At 41.4% G+C, this 15,027-nt stretch overlaps 1 protein-coding gene across 8 annotated transcripts in view; it reads left to right on the forward strand.

Moving 5' to 3' along the window:
- Dab1 (DAB adaptor protein 1) overlaps nucleotides 1-15,027 on the forward strand; it is a 1,137,674-nt gene that overhangs the window by 733,634 nt on the left and 389,013 nt on the right. For 5 of the 8 annotated variants that reach the window (XM_016005717.3, XM_076564632.1, XM_076564634.1 and 2 more), the window contains exon 1: nucleotides 14,617-14,768. The exons of 1 other annotated variant lie outside the window; for it this stretch is intronic. The gene's annotated coding sequence lies outside the window, so the exon portion shown is untranslated. Of the gene's footprint in view, nucleotides 1-14,146; nucleotides 14,505-14,572; nucleotides 14,769-15,027 lie in introns of those variants that run through there. 2 more of the 8 variants (XM_076564631.1, XM_076564630.1) reach the window with 2 other exon arrangements.

The following is a 15,027-nucleotide window of genomic DNA, read 5'->3' on the forward strand; positions in this document are numbered from 1 at the left end:
TTCTGTTTTCCAGAATGTTGTTCTTTCTCATACAGAGAGAAAAGGAAAATATCGACTCAAGATACTCCTTTGTGTTGATAGAAATAGATGTTTCAGCTGCTCATTTTTGTTTTTGTGGATTTCTTTCCCCCATAATCTATGTAATATGCATTAAACTAAAACCATAATTGTTAGAGACTATTCAGGTGGAGTTATCTAAGTCACAAATGAAGTGTGAAGGATCTCACTTCTGAAGGAAGTTGGCTTATTCTATGCATTTTAATATATTTTGGGCAAATTCTTAAATGAAGAGATAATACCTGATAAACTTCTTAAATATTTGAATACTAAAAGTGAAATCATAATTAAATCAAGTAATAGAATAGTAAATGCCTGTCTAATGTGGATATTCCCTCTTGAATTCCTTGGGATGTGAATGGAACATTTTTGTTTTTATCTTCCATTTCTTGAGATTGGCTTTAATATTTATTTCATTATCAGTGAGGACCTACACATACTAACTAGTTTAATCACAATGGATGCTGATGTCTTTGGCTGGAGATAGCAGCAACCTACCCAATGGCTTTAATTAGAATGATGCAGTTGTATTTAGGGAAGATATGGTAGTAGCTGGCTGGTGTGGGGATTGTATAAACAAATGCCACTTCTCTCAGCCTGAGATGCCTGGGTGACTTTGGGGTTAGTCAGATAACCTTTCTCAATTCTGTAATCTTCATTTATAAAAGAAGGGAGTTGTCTAACTTACTCTGTACTCTTTCTCTGCATATATAACCTCTAAAATGTTTAGTACCTAGGGTTTTGTAAAAAGAGTTCTAATTTACTGCAAGTTGATGATTAATTTGAGTACATCTGATTTCCCTTTGGTAGTAGTTTCTGGTATGAATACTGAACTGTGACTCCTCTTCCTTGAATGATCACTTCTTCATTCACTTATGATATATTTGTTGGGGGCTGGAGATATGGCTCAGTGGTTAAGAGCATGTGTTGCTCTTACAGAGGACATGATTTAAGTTCCCAGCACCCACCTGGTGGTTCATAACCATAATAAACTCCAGTTCCAGGTAATCTGACGCTCTCTTCTGACCTACATGAGCACCAAGCATGCATATAGTACACATACATACACATAATCAAGATACTTACATGTATATAATAAATTTCAAAACAATTTGGAGATATAATTACTAGCCAGCATTCAGAATATACAGGTGACAGACACACTGGTTTCCTAGTATTTTTCCACCCAAAATAGCTACTATGTATTCTCTTGGACTTCTGCAGGTGTCTGCACAGCTGTGTTCCTTTGCCCAGGCCTTCCTTGCTTCTTCTGGCTTTTGATAGTCTCTGCTTTTCCTCGTCTTGTGGCCACGTCATTCCACACTCTGCCATTTCAGTTACCTTCCCCCTCCTCTTTCTGGAATCTCTGTGTGGTGTGTTTTCAGGACAACTGTGATTGTGTGATTGGATTAAGGGCCTACCTACAAAAATCCAAGATTATATTTTCATTTCCATAGGGAGACTGAGTTAGATTGGCAGACACTTACTAACTAAGGAGCATTTACACATTCCAGGAGTTAGGATATGGACATACATTCTGAGTCACCATCATTCAACCCACATAGTGACCAAACAAACAAAAATAACAACTAACCAAAAACATTCCTTTGACTTTATGGTGCCCAGAATCTTTGGGGGGGGGTAGATATTTAAGTAATTACAAAATTCAGTTACATTTTATGTATAATTATAAATACATAGTTATGAATTATGGCCAGGTCTATAAAAGGAAATTACAAGGTTCTTTGGAAAATTACAACCAGGGGACTTCATTAAAGAAAGGAGTTGGTCAGAACTCTCTGAACAAGTGATATTTAAACCAGTTGTCAATGCAGATGTGTGACTTGGGATTTTCAGAGAAGCTGTTGGGAGAGGTGAGTGAGGCCATCTCAAGCAGCAGAACATCCCTCACCAAGGCCTGTGAGTAGGGGGGGGGGTTAGAAGTGCCTGCAGGTCACTGCTTCTGTAGTGCACAGAACAAGATGGAATATTGACTCCAAGTCAGATCATGGAGGACTTGGGAGCCTTTTTCTAAGTGATGCAAAGCTAAGGGCAAAGGGGTACCTTGGGTGTGTTTTGAACACAGTGTGTCAGGAGATAGGTTATGTCTTTTAAATTGTACTGTGACTGATATTTAGAATGTACGTTGCAGAAAAGCAGGAGAGAAATAGAAAACCACAAATCACTATGTAGAAGATGGCCATGGGTTGTCAAGGGTGAAAGAAGTTACATGAAAGAAGGTTATGGACTTGAGTGATAGGTTCGAGAAAGGAATGGCCTGGCTTGGTAGGAAGCTGCTTTTAGAGAAGTATATACTAGTAAACACCCCTGGTTCCTCCTTGCACCTCAGCTTCTCTCCTTGGCTCTGCCATGCATTCCCTATGTTTCTTCATAAGCTCCAGCTGGACTACTGTCAAGGCATCCTGATGGTTAGGCACTTTCATGTCCTCACATACTTTTGATTGATGTTTGCCAATGAAGACTTATGGTCACATTGACCAAATGGACTTGGACACTAGTGCTGTGGCAGATGTTACTTCCAGCTATATTTCCACTTATAAGGAGCTTAACATCTACTCTGGGAGATTACAGTTGCAGAGGGGAGCCAGCCATGTAGAAAATTGCTCCAACACACAGCAAGAATCAAGACTGTAAGCAAACAGTCACAATATAGACAAGAAGCGAAACAAAGGAAAAGATCAGAGAGGTTTAATTTAAATTAGACTTCAGGTTTGAAAGGACTACAGTAAATGAGATCCAGGAAGGGAAATCCTGGAGGACACAGTGGGAACATAGTGTGAAGACAAGCTAGTGAAGACAGTCACAAAAGGGCTGTGACTTGGTGCTATTCTGTATGAGTGAACCTTCTAGAAGACGAAGTAGCAGAGCAGCAGAAGAAAACTCATTCACTGCAGGCATCTTATGTCCACCAGATTAGGGCATCAGGCTTGTGCAAGGTGATCACTCCCCCTTTCACTTCTATGGTCAATGGCATCATTAACACAATCACCATGATGGAACCTGATTCAATTTGACTCACAACTTCATTAGGTCCTTCAAAGTGCTTTTTACCAAGTTTTGGTAGAAAGTAAGAGAAACTGCATCTAACAAGGCTTAAGTGTTGAAAGGACTATGTTGACCCAAATTATTGTTGAGGAGATGTTCCCTCTAGGCCATGACTCAGTAATACAAAAGGAATAAAATCTCTTCCCATCTCTTTGATTTGATCTCCTCCCTTCAGAGCCTAAGATGCTGCTCTTTGGGCTATATTCCTCCTTGTTAAAATTCGGAAAGAGGGTTAGGGATGTAGCTCAGTGGTAGAACACTTGTCAGCATGTTCAAGATGCTGGATTTGATCCTTAGCATGAAAAGATTTTTTTTTTAATAAAAAGAAAACAATGTAGGCATTTTGTCATCTTTCCTGAGACTTATTGTGGTTGGATAAAGTTATCCTCTCTGCTGGTCCTGGATCAGCCACTATGGAAGGTATCAACTGACACAACCTGAAAGCCTTGTGCTCCAATCCAGAGCCGAGGGGGTCAGGGGACATCAGCCTCAGATATCAAATACTTTCTCACCTGGGGACTGAGATTTTTAGGCAGGATGAAATGGAGAGGGCTAGAGTAAGGTAAGGCCAGGTGAGGAGAAGGCAAACGAGTGTTCCTTGTAGAAATGATTCCTTTATTTCACAGCTGAGGAAATAGGGGGCCTCATAGTACTGATAGCTGCACAAGGATGAAATAGTTCTCTTTCTCTAAGAATATCTCAGATGTCATGAGAAAAAACATTAAATACACACATTGTTATGAAGTCCAGAAGATGAAAGGATGCTATATGCCCCCTGGACAGACAGTATGTACTGTGTCATAGGCTATGACCTTGCACAAGTTATTCAAGTTCTATTTTCTCCCATGGGAAAATAGAAATAATAAAAGTTACTTCATGGGGTTGTTGAGAGGATGAGATGAAACTTTATGCATACAGGTGACCCAATGCCTTTCTACTCATTGTGTGTCCAAATTTGCACAGTATCCAGGGAGGTAGCAAAGACATTCCATCTAAAAGATGGAATAGCCAAGGCTTAGTTATTACTTAGAGAACAAAGGTAAGTCTTGTGATTCCAAGTCTGACCCATTCCTTTTCCAGGGCACCATGTGCTTAATGAGATCCCCAGCTCTCTGTATCAATGCCTTCCAGTTAACAGGTTTTACACAGAAGGAACTACACATGCAAATTATTATTAGCATAAAAATAGGTAATTATTATTTTTTCACATTGCATCATCACAGATGATCTTTATATTAGGCATTCTTTAGCAATGAATGACTGAACTATAGGGATTGCTGTTCATTCAGACAGTCATTAATTCTAAGTAAGAAATTAATTTCCTGTCACTCATGTTTCAAAGAGGAGGGTGACAACAGAGTCATAAGTAAGGGATATAATGGAATCTGGAAATTACCTAGCCCAACCTTTCAGTTCACAGATGTGGGAAAAGAAAACTAGAATGGAGAAGGTCACAGGGTTAATTAGTGGCAGAGCTGGGACTAGAACCCCTTCTCTTCACTTCTCTGCCCAAGTCTTGTCATTAAGCCACGAATGCTGATAGCTTGGCTCCCATTTGCTTAGGACTCCCTGAAAGTTTAACGTATGTTGAAGGTGTAAGGCAGAAAGATGCTTGATAGGATGAAGGTTCCCCAGTGAAAGTGTATTAAGCATCCTTCACAAATTCCCTTGTGCTGTATTAATTTTATCTTGATAATTTCTGCAATGCGCTTGTGGAGAAGGGGGACAGCTATCTGTCTATACTGAACGGTCTCATTTGAGTCTTGCCAATGTAAAGGTACGAACTAAAAACCTTCTGCATTAAAACAGCAAATTGCTTATGGTAACCATTGCATAATGAAGAAACACAATGAAGAATTACAGTTCAAATTACTTATCAGGTCTCTTCCATTTTCTAAGTTTTTAAAGTAGAAAATTGCACAGTATAATTACAGTAAGTTAATTTGCATTCATATTACAATTCAATGAGCAATTACATTCTTTTTATTTAAAAAAATATTTTATAAAATGTGATTTGCATCAGTATGTTTCTAGGAAGAGTGGTGACTTTTTTCCTTGTGAAGTTTTCATGCAAATTGAATGCAACTGATGTATTCCGGTATAAAACTGGGGCTGCTTGTGGGTGGATGTGGGGCAGAGGAGCAGACAGACATCTGAAGTATGACTATGTCTTCAGAGCTTATGGATTCTCCAAAGAATAATAGATAGCAGGTTTTGGAAGGAAAACCTAAGATCTTATTGCTGGAGATGCCTTCTCCATTCTCTTTTACCATCTTGAATTTGAATTTCTCTATAGAATTCCTGCCAAGCCATTATCTAATCTCTATTTGATTAAGTCCTGTGCCAGGATATTCTTTGCCTTCTGATGACATCTACTTCATCACCAGGCAATGCTTTCATTTTCTGGAGGGTGGTTCCATTTTGATCTGATCATTGGTGTATTAATGTAATTTAAAGGCACATTTTACATATCCATTGCTCTCCAAGTGCCATGGATGACAGAGAATTCTTTTGTACATTGAGAGCAGAGTATTTTTTCCCTCTGGTACTTGTATTATTAGCATAAATGTCTAGGTTGGGCCATGATAAAGAAGTACACACAGCAGTTCTAAGGGCTTATTGGCTGCTCCATTTTTTTTCTTGTACCTGCTCTTCTTAATGATGTCTAAAGTAAAAGTGACATACATTGAAATGTGCAGATCTGTTTTCATAAAGATGTTTGCTTATATAAACACTTTGTTTAAAATACCATTGAAACTTCACTGTACTCCTTTCAAGCCCATCCCTCTCCAAGGAGCCAACTGGAATCCTAATTTTTCTCATTGTAAATTTATTTTGTCTGCTCTTAGTTTTCACAAAGATGGAAACATAATAGTCTTCTCTTACACTTGGTCTTCCTCTTTCCCTCAATATGTTTTTAAGATTCATCCATGTTGCCACACATGTCTGTAAAGTACTTAATTTCTTGCACAGTCATATGCCAGTGTGTGAAGATTTTATGACTTGTTTGGCCATTCTGTATAGGATCTTTTGGATTGTTTCCAATTTTACCTGTTGTGAACAGAGCTGCAATGTGCGCTTTAGTTTTCTTGAGTAAACACCTAGGAGAAATAAATATGTAAATACTAAAAGAGCTCATAAAGTATGTATGTGTGTAATTTGACAAAATTGGACCAGGTAATTTTCCAAAATGTAAAATCATTTATACTTTTATCAGTAATGTACAAGAGTTCTACAACTTCACCACCATTATTTAATGTCATCTGACTTTTTGAAGAGTCACTTTTACTAATTTTTTAGTGTGTGTGAATGTGTGTGTGAGTGTGTGTGTGTGTACACACGTATGTGTATGTTTGTCTATAGGTATATGCACCTGAGTGCAGGTGCCCATAGGGTCCAGGAGAGGGTGTCAGGTCCTCTGGAGCTGGAGTTATAGGCAGTTGTGAGCTACCTGATGTAGGCCGGGGGGGGGGGGGGGGGAGCTGAATTCTGGTCCTCTGCTGAGCCATCTTTCCAGCCCCATCATCACCCAACTTTTAGCCTGTAGTCATTTTAGTGAGTATGAAATAATGTCTCACTATGTATATGCATATGTTTCTCCCATTACTAATGTGCCTTTCCCCTACTGTGTTTATTGGTGCATTTTCTTTTGTGAAGTATCTATTTAGATCTTCTGTCCGTTTTAATTAGGTTGTCTTTTTATTATTAATTACTAAGATTCTATGTTTTTCAAGATTTAAGTCCTTTGTCAGATATGCATATTGTGAATGTTTCTTTTCAGGCTTGTGGCTTACCATTTAATTTTCTTAATGTTGTCTATTAATCAGCAGCTTTAAATTTTGATTAAGCCAAATTTATTATGTTATACTCAGTGATTTTTGCATCCTCTCCATGGAAACTGAACATACTTCCAAATCATGAAGACAATAGGGCTCGCTAGTACAGTGTTTTGTTTTTAAGTGTTTCTGTGTAGCCCAGGCTGGCCTCAAACTCATCCTCCTCCTGCTGCAACATCTCACATGGTGGAACCAGACACGTGCCTCTCTGTCTGAAATCATCCAGAACCTTTACCATTTTAGCTATACCTTTTGTTCTAACATATGTTGCAAAGTAGGGTACAGCTCTTTCCTGCTCCCCCAGCTGTTCCTGCCAGATGCCTTAAAGGCTGTTGTCACTTCTTTGAATTACAGTGTCTTTGGGAGGAAAACAAATCAGCAACTGAATTATGTTTGTCCATTTCTGGGTTCTCTATTCTGTTCTAGTGATTATTTATTTCATTGTCTCAATCATCCTGTTTTGATTACTACCACTTAGGACATGTCATAAAATCAGTGTAGGACAAACCCTCTAGAGCTGTTCTTCTTTCTTGAAAATATTCTGGCTTTTCTAAGTTCCTCTGCATTCTTATACACATTTCATATTCTTAATTCCTTGAAAAATTGTTTTGGAATTCTTATTGTAACTTGATTAAATGCACATTTCAATTAGAAGGTCATTGATATTTTAATAATAACAATTATTCTAAACCATGAACATGGTATACATCTCTACATTCTTGGATTTGCCTTGGCTTTTTTTAATCTGGGATGTGTAAGTTTTTGTGAACAAGACTTATATAGCTTATGTTCATCTACTTTGAAGTATTGTATGCTGGACTACAGTAAGTTGCATTTTATCTGTGGTGTAGTAAGCATTAAGCTGAATGCTGTCTAGAAAGTACATAGCATAATATTTAGTATAGAGAATTATTTTTATTAAAGTGAAAAAACTACAAGTCAAACTGTCTTAAGTAAAAGAGGAAATATATTTACAAGTTAGAAAAGTCTATGGAAGAGATGGTAGCTGTTTTTAGGTAAGGCTAATCCAAATACTCTAAGAGTCTTCTTAAGTCTCTATTTCTCAACTTCTTACCACTCTCATTCTCTTTTTGCTTCATACTTTAACATCTTTTCTCCACTGTTATACATGGGTCTAATTTCTTGCCAGGATTGGGTCCAGCACTAAGAAGAAAGTATCTTCTGCAACCACACTACCCTAGGTACACGGTACATCTCCAATTTGGTGTGGCCAAGAGATACATTTCTCTTTGTCACCTGTCTGTCCCTGGGCTGGAGGTATAATCTTCTTTATCAGAAAGAAAAAAAAAGATCAGGTAGAGAAATGGTAAACCAATGAAATAGAATTGAGGCATTATTTTACAAGAGGGGAGAATCCTACCCCCAGCAGCAAACAGCACAAACATGCAGCCCCTTAAGTACAGAAGCAACAATGTACGCTTGCTGGGTTGTAAGCTGTGCTGAAGATTCTGCTGTTTCCATGACACACCATAGGTGCCAGACTCTCAGTCATTTCCCACTCTTTTCATCTGTCCCCACCCCCAATACTAACATCACTTACACTCCACTTTACGAGTGAAAAAAAATTGGGAGTTTGTATTGGAGCCTAAGAGCCCTCTGATAGCCACTTAGGCTCTCTACTTTGTTTCTACTGTGCATTTAGCTATAAAGAGCAGATTGGTGGGAGAACTGCCATCCCCACATTGCTATCCCCTACTTTCTCCTGGAGAATGAAAGGGGTGCTATTTATAGCTGCTGGAGAGCAGAGTCAAGCTTAGTAACTCCACCATGCCACCTTTCCCTGGAGTCAGACTGGCTGGGGTCGGATGAAGAAGGCACTCTCTGTTTCATGAAGTACCATAGAAATGTTTTTTATTGTCTTTTTGACCACAGAAGAAAAGTAGCAATTGGATGCTTTACTTGTGTCTCATATGGAAAACAACATCTTGGTGAGAGGGTTAAGACATTTTTCAAAATATTTATCTTTTTAAAAAAGTGCATCCCTGCATTTCCACCCTAAATTAAATACAGCAAGCAGAGCTGTACAAGTGGTTTATGCTTGCCTCTCAAGGGTCAATTGTAGCTACCCTCAAAAAAGGACTCTGTCTTCTTTCACATAACCCTTCTTTCTCTGACTTGAAATTCTGGTCCAAAATGCCTCTCCAGGTCATTCATCTAGCACCTAATTGTGTTTCAAAATGTTCCCCCGCCCTTTTTTTTTTTGAATGAGGTCCATATCACCCACCCCCACTCTTTTCCCAACCTGGATTCAATACAAATGTTGATGCTCTTCTAACATCAGGCCCATCATAGTTTTAACCCCAGTGCCATTTGATGGTGTGTTTTGTGGGCGATTTTCTCTGTTCTCTGCTGAGATCTTACATTGCACCTTGTAGAGTAAGCATTGCTTTTATTGATTTTATTTTATTTTATTTTAAACAAAGGAGTGAGACTTTTTCTTCTCAAATACAGATTTTGAGCATGACAAGAACTTCTCTAAAAGGCTTAATATAGAGGCTTAATGTACCTTCTGTATTAACCTTTGAGATTTTATTCATTCTATACTAGTATCTTTCGAGTATATGATGCCTCTGACATGCAGGGCAGGTTTTCCTACTAATCATTTTTTAAGTTATATGAATTTGGAAACTTTATATGTATATTAACATTTGCATAATCTTGGCATATGTAAGTGCTACTGACCACTTAATAAATAGTAAGTATTCCAAAGCTAAGCAAATGATTCCATTTACAATAGCATAAACAAGAGGAGAATGTTTAGGAGGAGTAATTTTAACCAAGGAGATGAATAATTTTTACTCTGAATTCATAAGACAGCAAGTAAAACAATTAAAGATCACAAACAAAAGGAAACACAGCCCAAGTGGGAGAATTAATATCAGTGTTCCTACCTACCCAAAGTAGCCTTCAGATCCAGTACATTACGACCAAAGGTCTAGTGACATTTTTGCAAAACAAAAAATTTATCAAAAATCCTAAAATTCTATGGAACCACAAAATACCCTGATAAACTGAAATCTAAGCCAACCATACCTGTTTTCAAAGCATATTATAGAGCTATGGTAATCAAAACAATATGATACTGTCATCAGAACTGATAGATTAGGCCAACAGAACAAACTAGAGCTAGCCTAGAGACAAATGACCACATACCAAGACTACACAGGAGAAAGGACGTGCAGTAAATGGTGCTGGGAAAACTATCCCCTTACAAGGAAGAGGAAATCAACCTCTTCTTACACTTTATACAAAACCAATTCAAATTGGATTAAAAACTTACATGTAAGATCTGCACCGCAAGAACTCTAGACCAAAACATCTGGCTAAGTCTTTTTGACATTTGGTCTTGACAATGATAAAAACAAACAACCAAACCAAACCAAACCAAACAAAACAAAACAAAAAGAATCTGATACCAAAGGCATAGGCAACAAAAGACATAAACGAAGTAGGCTGCATCCAATTTGAAAGCTTTTCCAATGCCACAGAAACCATCAGTGGCTTAGAAAGGTAGGGAAAGGCAGCTTTGAGAGTGGGAGAAACCTTTTCAGATGTTGTGTTTGATTAGTGGTTAGTACCCACGACATAAGAACTCAGAGAACTTACTTGCAAAGCATGATCAGCTTGGTCACAAGATGGCAAAGGACCCGAACAGATGTTTTCCTCCACAAGAAGACATGGATGACAACAGGTGTATGAAAAGTTCCCAGATCTGAATCAAACACACAAAGATGTAGAACTGCATACCTCCTGCAATGATTGGTATATAAAAAAAGGCAGCTTGGAACAATTATTAGTAAAGATGTGGATAAGAAAGATCCCCTCCCTGTGCATTGCTGGTGGGATTGGGAGTTGTTACACCTGTTTTGGAAAACAGTAAGGAGGTTCTTCAAAAATCGAAAGTAGAGCTCCTTTCTAGGTATGTATCTCCAGGAAAGGGACTGATTTTCTCAGGGAGATAATCTGAACTTCCTTGTTTGTTATAGCAAATTCATAATAAAATCAATGTAATGCTTGTGTTGACAGAGATATGGTTTAAGAAAATGTGGTGTGTGTGGCTTCCACAATGGAACATTATTAAGCCTTAAAAAGAAGGAAAGCCTGGCATTTGTGGCAACATGGTCAACACTCAATTGCACGATTCTACAAGAAATAAGCCATGTACAGAAAGATATACAGCATGATTTCATATACATGGAATCTAAACAAGACAAAGCCATAAAATCAGAGTAGCATGGGGGTGTTCAGGAGTTACAGGGTAAGACAAATGTGGAGATTGCTGTCAAGGGTATTAACCTTTGTTATAAGTTCTGGAGGTCTTGAGTACCACAGGGTGAGGTAAGTACATTTCATAATAATCTACTATGCACTTGACATTTTTTTAGGGGCTAGATCTTCAGTGAGCTTATCACACATGCAAAAAAAGTAACTATGTGAGGTAATGAATATGTTAATTATCTCAATGGTGCTAATCATTTCACAATGTGAACATATGTCAAAACATCGTATTGTGCACCTTAAATATATACACTACCGACTTGTCAACCATCCAACAATAAAGATGTAAGAAAAGACCTCCAAAATTAGAGCCCACTGCATACCATCCAACAAGACATATACTTGGAAAATTGTAAGAATAAACAGGGTTTTAAAAGTACACAATTTACAAGGGCATCATCAAGGCTCTGCATTATTTTCTTTAGGGCAGTGGTTATCACCCACAGGATTTATGACATGTGACCACAGGTCTTGTTCCCAGTCATGGGTCAGTTGTCTTAGCTGACTCTCTGAGGGCTTGTCAATCACATGAGCAGGGATGACTTATGAAGCTCAGTAGCTCACCTCTTTGCCCTTCTTTGTGCAACTCATTTCACATCTCTGTCCAGTGGACTGAGCCTTTTACACAGACCTCGATGTGCAGAATGGGCCCTGCCAATGTTTGATGAATCAAAATGAACTATTTGGGAGATATTCTGGGAAGAGAACTGATGTCTCCAGGGCAGTTGTCCTTCTGCCTATATCTCATTGAAGGCTCACTGAGTGAAGTGTTCACTACCACCGGAAAGCTGAGAATGTAGACACACAGAGAGAGGGCCTGCCAGAGGTGAAGAAGTCCCATCAGATTTCAAAGTCTGTGTTGTAAAGGTTGTATGAGAAATATCTCAAACTGCCTGTAGTGGAATAAGTAATATATACAGCTTCACTATTCTTATTACTTTGCTGTGTCTCAGAGTAGATGATGAAAGCACATTTATTGATTTTTTTCTTTATGCCATACTTAATACAAATTACACTGGTATTTTCAAAAGAACAGCAGTAAAGCCCCACACCTTATCTTTCAGATGAGCTATTTCTTGACATTTAGTGAAGTGACAAAATGTTCTTTAAGATTTCGTTCAGATTAACCAGGAAGGCCCTGAGGACTATAGTGGGCAGCTTGTGCCTATACATCACATTTTCTTCCAGGCTTGAGATAGGAACAGCTGCGGCTTGTTGCCCCCACTGGATTTCATGGGAATCTGCCCAGTTTCCATGGTGGACTTTGTCCAACACTGAAGAGAGATAGAGTTTTACATTCTATTACATTGTATGGCTTGGCCAACTGACTTTCCCAGTTCCTTCTGACGTCTGTAGCCACCATGCCGGGTAAAAACAGGAGGCAGGGGGCGCAGGTACAGTCGGACCTTAGATATGGGCTCTTAAAATGCATATCAATGCAATGGAAATTTCAAAGCTGTCCTTATAACCTAGAGGATTTGAGACTTTCGTGTTGGTCTTATTGTTTTGTTTTGCAGTCTCTAGAAAGTTGAACTTACGCTGCATCATCCAAGGTTTGGCCTTCTCCAGCCCTTAGAAATGACCAACACTCAAGTACACTCTTTCCCTATTTTCCCACGACTTCTCACATTTCTCTTTGTTTTCATGGTGTGGCGTTCATAGTCCAGGGACTTGTCTTCATGGACAGTGAAAGTGAAATGTTTTCTTGATTGCAGCGGAGGTGTTCCTTAGCCAGTCTCAACTCCGCTCAGGGTGTAGAACAGCAGCTGGTATCCAGCTCCTTCCACTTTCTGGAACTTTTGTAAAAGTTGGAGAGAATCCGGTGGGGACTCTGTGGTCACCCCAGGAGATTGACAAATACCCCAGAGTTAGGTGGAACCATCAAGAATGGAACCTCTCTGCCAAACTGGGGGGCATTTCCTCTGATCAGCTCTTCTCCGTGGAGTGTATCCTGCCAATGACCTCAGGAATTTTTTCTTGTCTCTATGTAAATTGCTATCTTTTCAGAGGTGCCTGACAGCCAAGTATGCAGGGCCTCCATTTGTACAGAAGCTGTTATTATGGGATAAGTGTAATGGCTCGTGAATTTTGTGGAGGAAGGGAGGGTCTCCAGATGACTTTGTACGAACCAGCCACGGACCTATTGACTCCACAAGCAGCGCATTAGGCTAAATATTTTTAGCCCATTGACTCTAGAGGTAATAACCCTAAATGCATCATTAAATTTTCATGGGTGAGTAACAGAAGCTACCAGAAAAAAAAAATCCCCCCAAAACAAGCCACCACATTAACTTTATTATCACCCAGCTGGAGGACAGGAGTGTGGCTCCTCAAAAGAAGAGCAAACTTTAAAAGCAAGTGTTGCCTCCTCTTCCTTTGCTCTTGGGCACCGGGCTCCTAGGGGGCAGCAGGAGATTTTCGCACTACACCCTCCCACCTAGCATTCAAGCCTCTGGAGACAAGTATGCCACACTGGCCTTGACAAAGCTGAATCCAATCTCAAGGTGGAAAAATTTCCGACTAATCCAATTATTTTTTGCCACTCGGTGTTTCTGAGATCTTTGTAAGATAGGACCTGAAGAGCCTTCTTTGGCACAACAGGTTCTAATTTGCAGGACGGTCCAGGGCCCTGCATTCTAAGAATGGAGTAGGGAAAAACAAGTTAACTGGGGCCCGTGTGCCCTCAGGGGCACAGAAAGCTGCCTAGAGCTGAGGAAATCATGACAGGTACAAGACACTATAGCCCTGGAAACGTCAATAAAAGGTGGGTGAAGCCGGCCCCGGTGGCTGGGAGAGAGCGCCCCCTTCTGTCAAGGGGCGCGGGGCAAGAAGCTCGCACAGCCTCCACTTGGCTCGGCGCCCTCTCTACTTGTGTGCAGGGAGGCTTGGCTAAAAGCAGACGCTGGAAAAACGGAGGAGTCCGGGCGGGAGCTGCGGCGGCTACTGAGGAGCGTGGTCCGCTCTCAGCGCGCCCCCCTCCGCGGAGAACGGCAGGGCGGGGACCCCAGGCTCTCGGCTCCGCTCGGTCTCCACTCCCGGGATGGAGGACGAGCGCAGGGGCTGGAGAAGCGCGACCGCAAGCCGCGGCGCCCCCGCTCGCCCGCTCGCTGGCTCTTCCTCTTCGTCGTCGCCGCGGCGACTCGGCTGAGCTATCCGAGTGCGCTCGGGCGGCGCACATAGCGCCCCGGCGGGAGAAGGAGCCGGAGTGGACCGGCTCGGAACGCGCGGTTGGCCGGGAGCTAGCAGGTGAGCGGCGGGGCTGGCGCGGGGCTGGCGCGGGGCGGGGGCTGCGGGAGGAGGCGGGTCTGCGCACCGCACAGGGTCCGGTCTCCTCCCCCTGCTCTGACGCGCGCCCGTGGCTTCCCGGGGAGGATGGACCCAGATCCGCGCTCACCCGGGCTTCCCCGGGCTGGAGAGCGCATCTGAGTGCGGCCGCCCGCAGGGCATGGAGAGCCGCGTTTCGGGCGGCTTCCGCAGCCGAGGAGGAGGAGGATGCTCCGGGGAGCCGAGGTGAGAGGTGCGGCGGGGGGCAGGCGACGGACCCCCGAGTTGAGTGCGCGCAGGTGGCCCGCGGGGACCCGGCTTCGGCGAGCCTGAGTGGCTCGGCTGGGGCCCGCGAACCCGGGTGTGGAGGAGGGTTTTCGGGGGCGAGTCTCTCGGGAGTTTGGCCCGAGGTGCTGTGCACTGGTGACTGCCGCAGTTGTCTATCCTCTCCCACCACTTGCTGCGAGGGGAGGCGACCCTGCGTCTCCTTCCCGGTCGGTCCCCA

The sequence above is a fragment of the Peromyscus maniculatus genome, chromosome 2, assembly GCF_049852395.1.
Source record: "Peromyscus maniculatus bairdii isolate BWxNUB_F1_BW_parent chromosome 2, HU_Pman_BW_mat_3.1, whole genome shotgun sequence".
Classification (NCBI taxonomy): domain Eukaryota; kingdom Metazoa; phylum Chordata; class Mammalia; order Rodentia; family Cricetidae; genus Peromyscus; species Peromyscus maniculatus.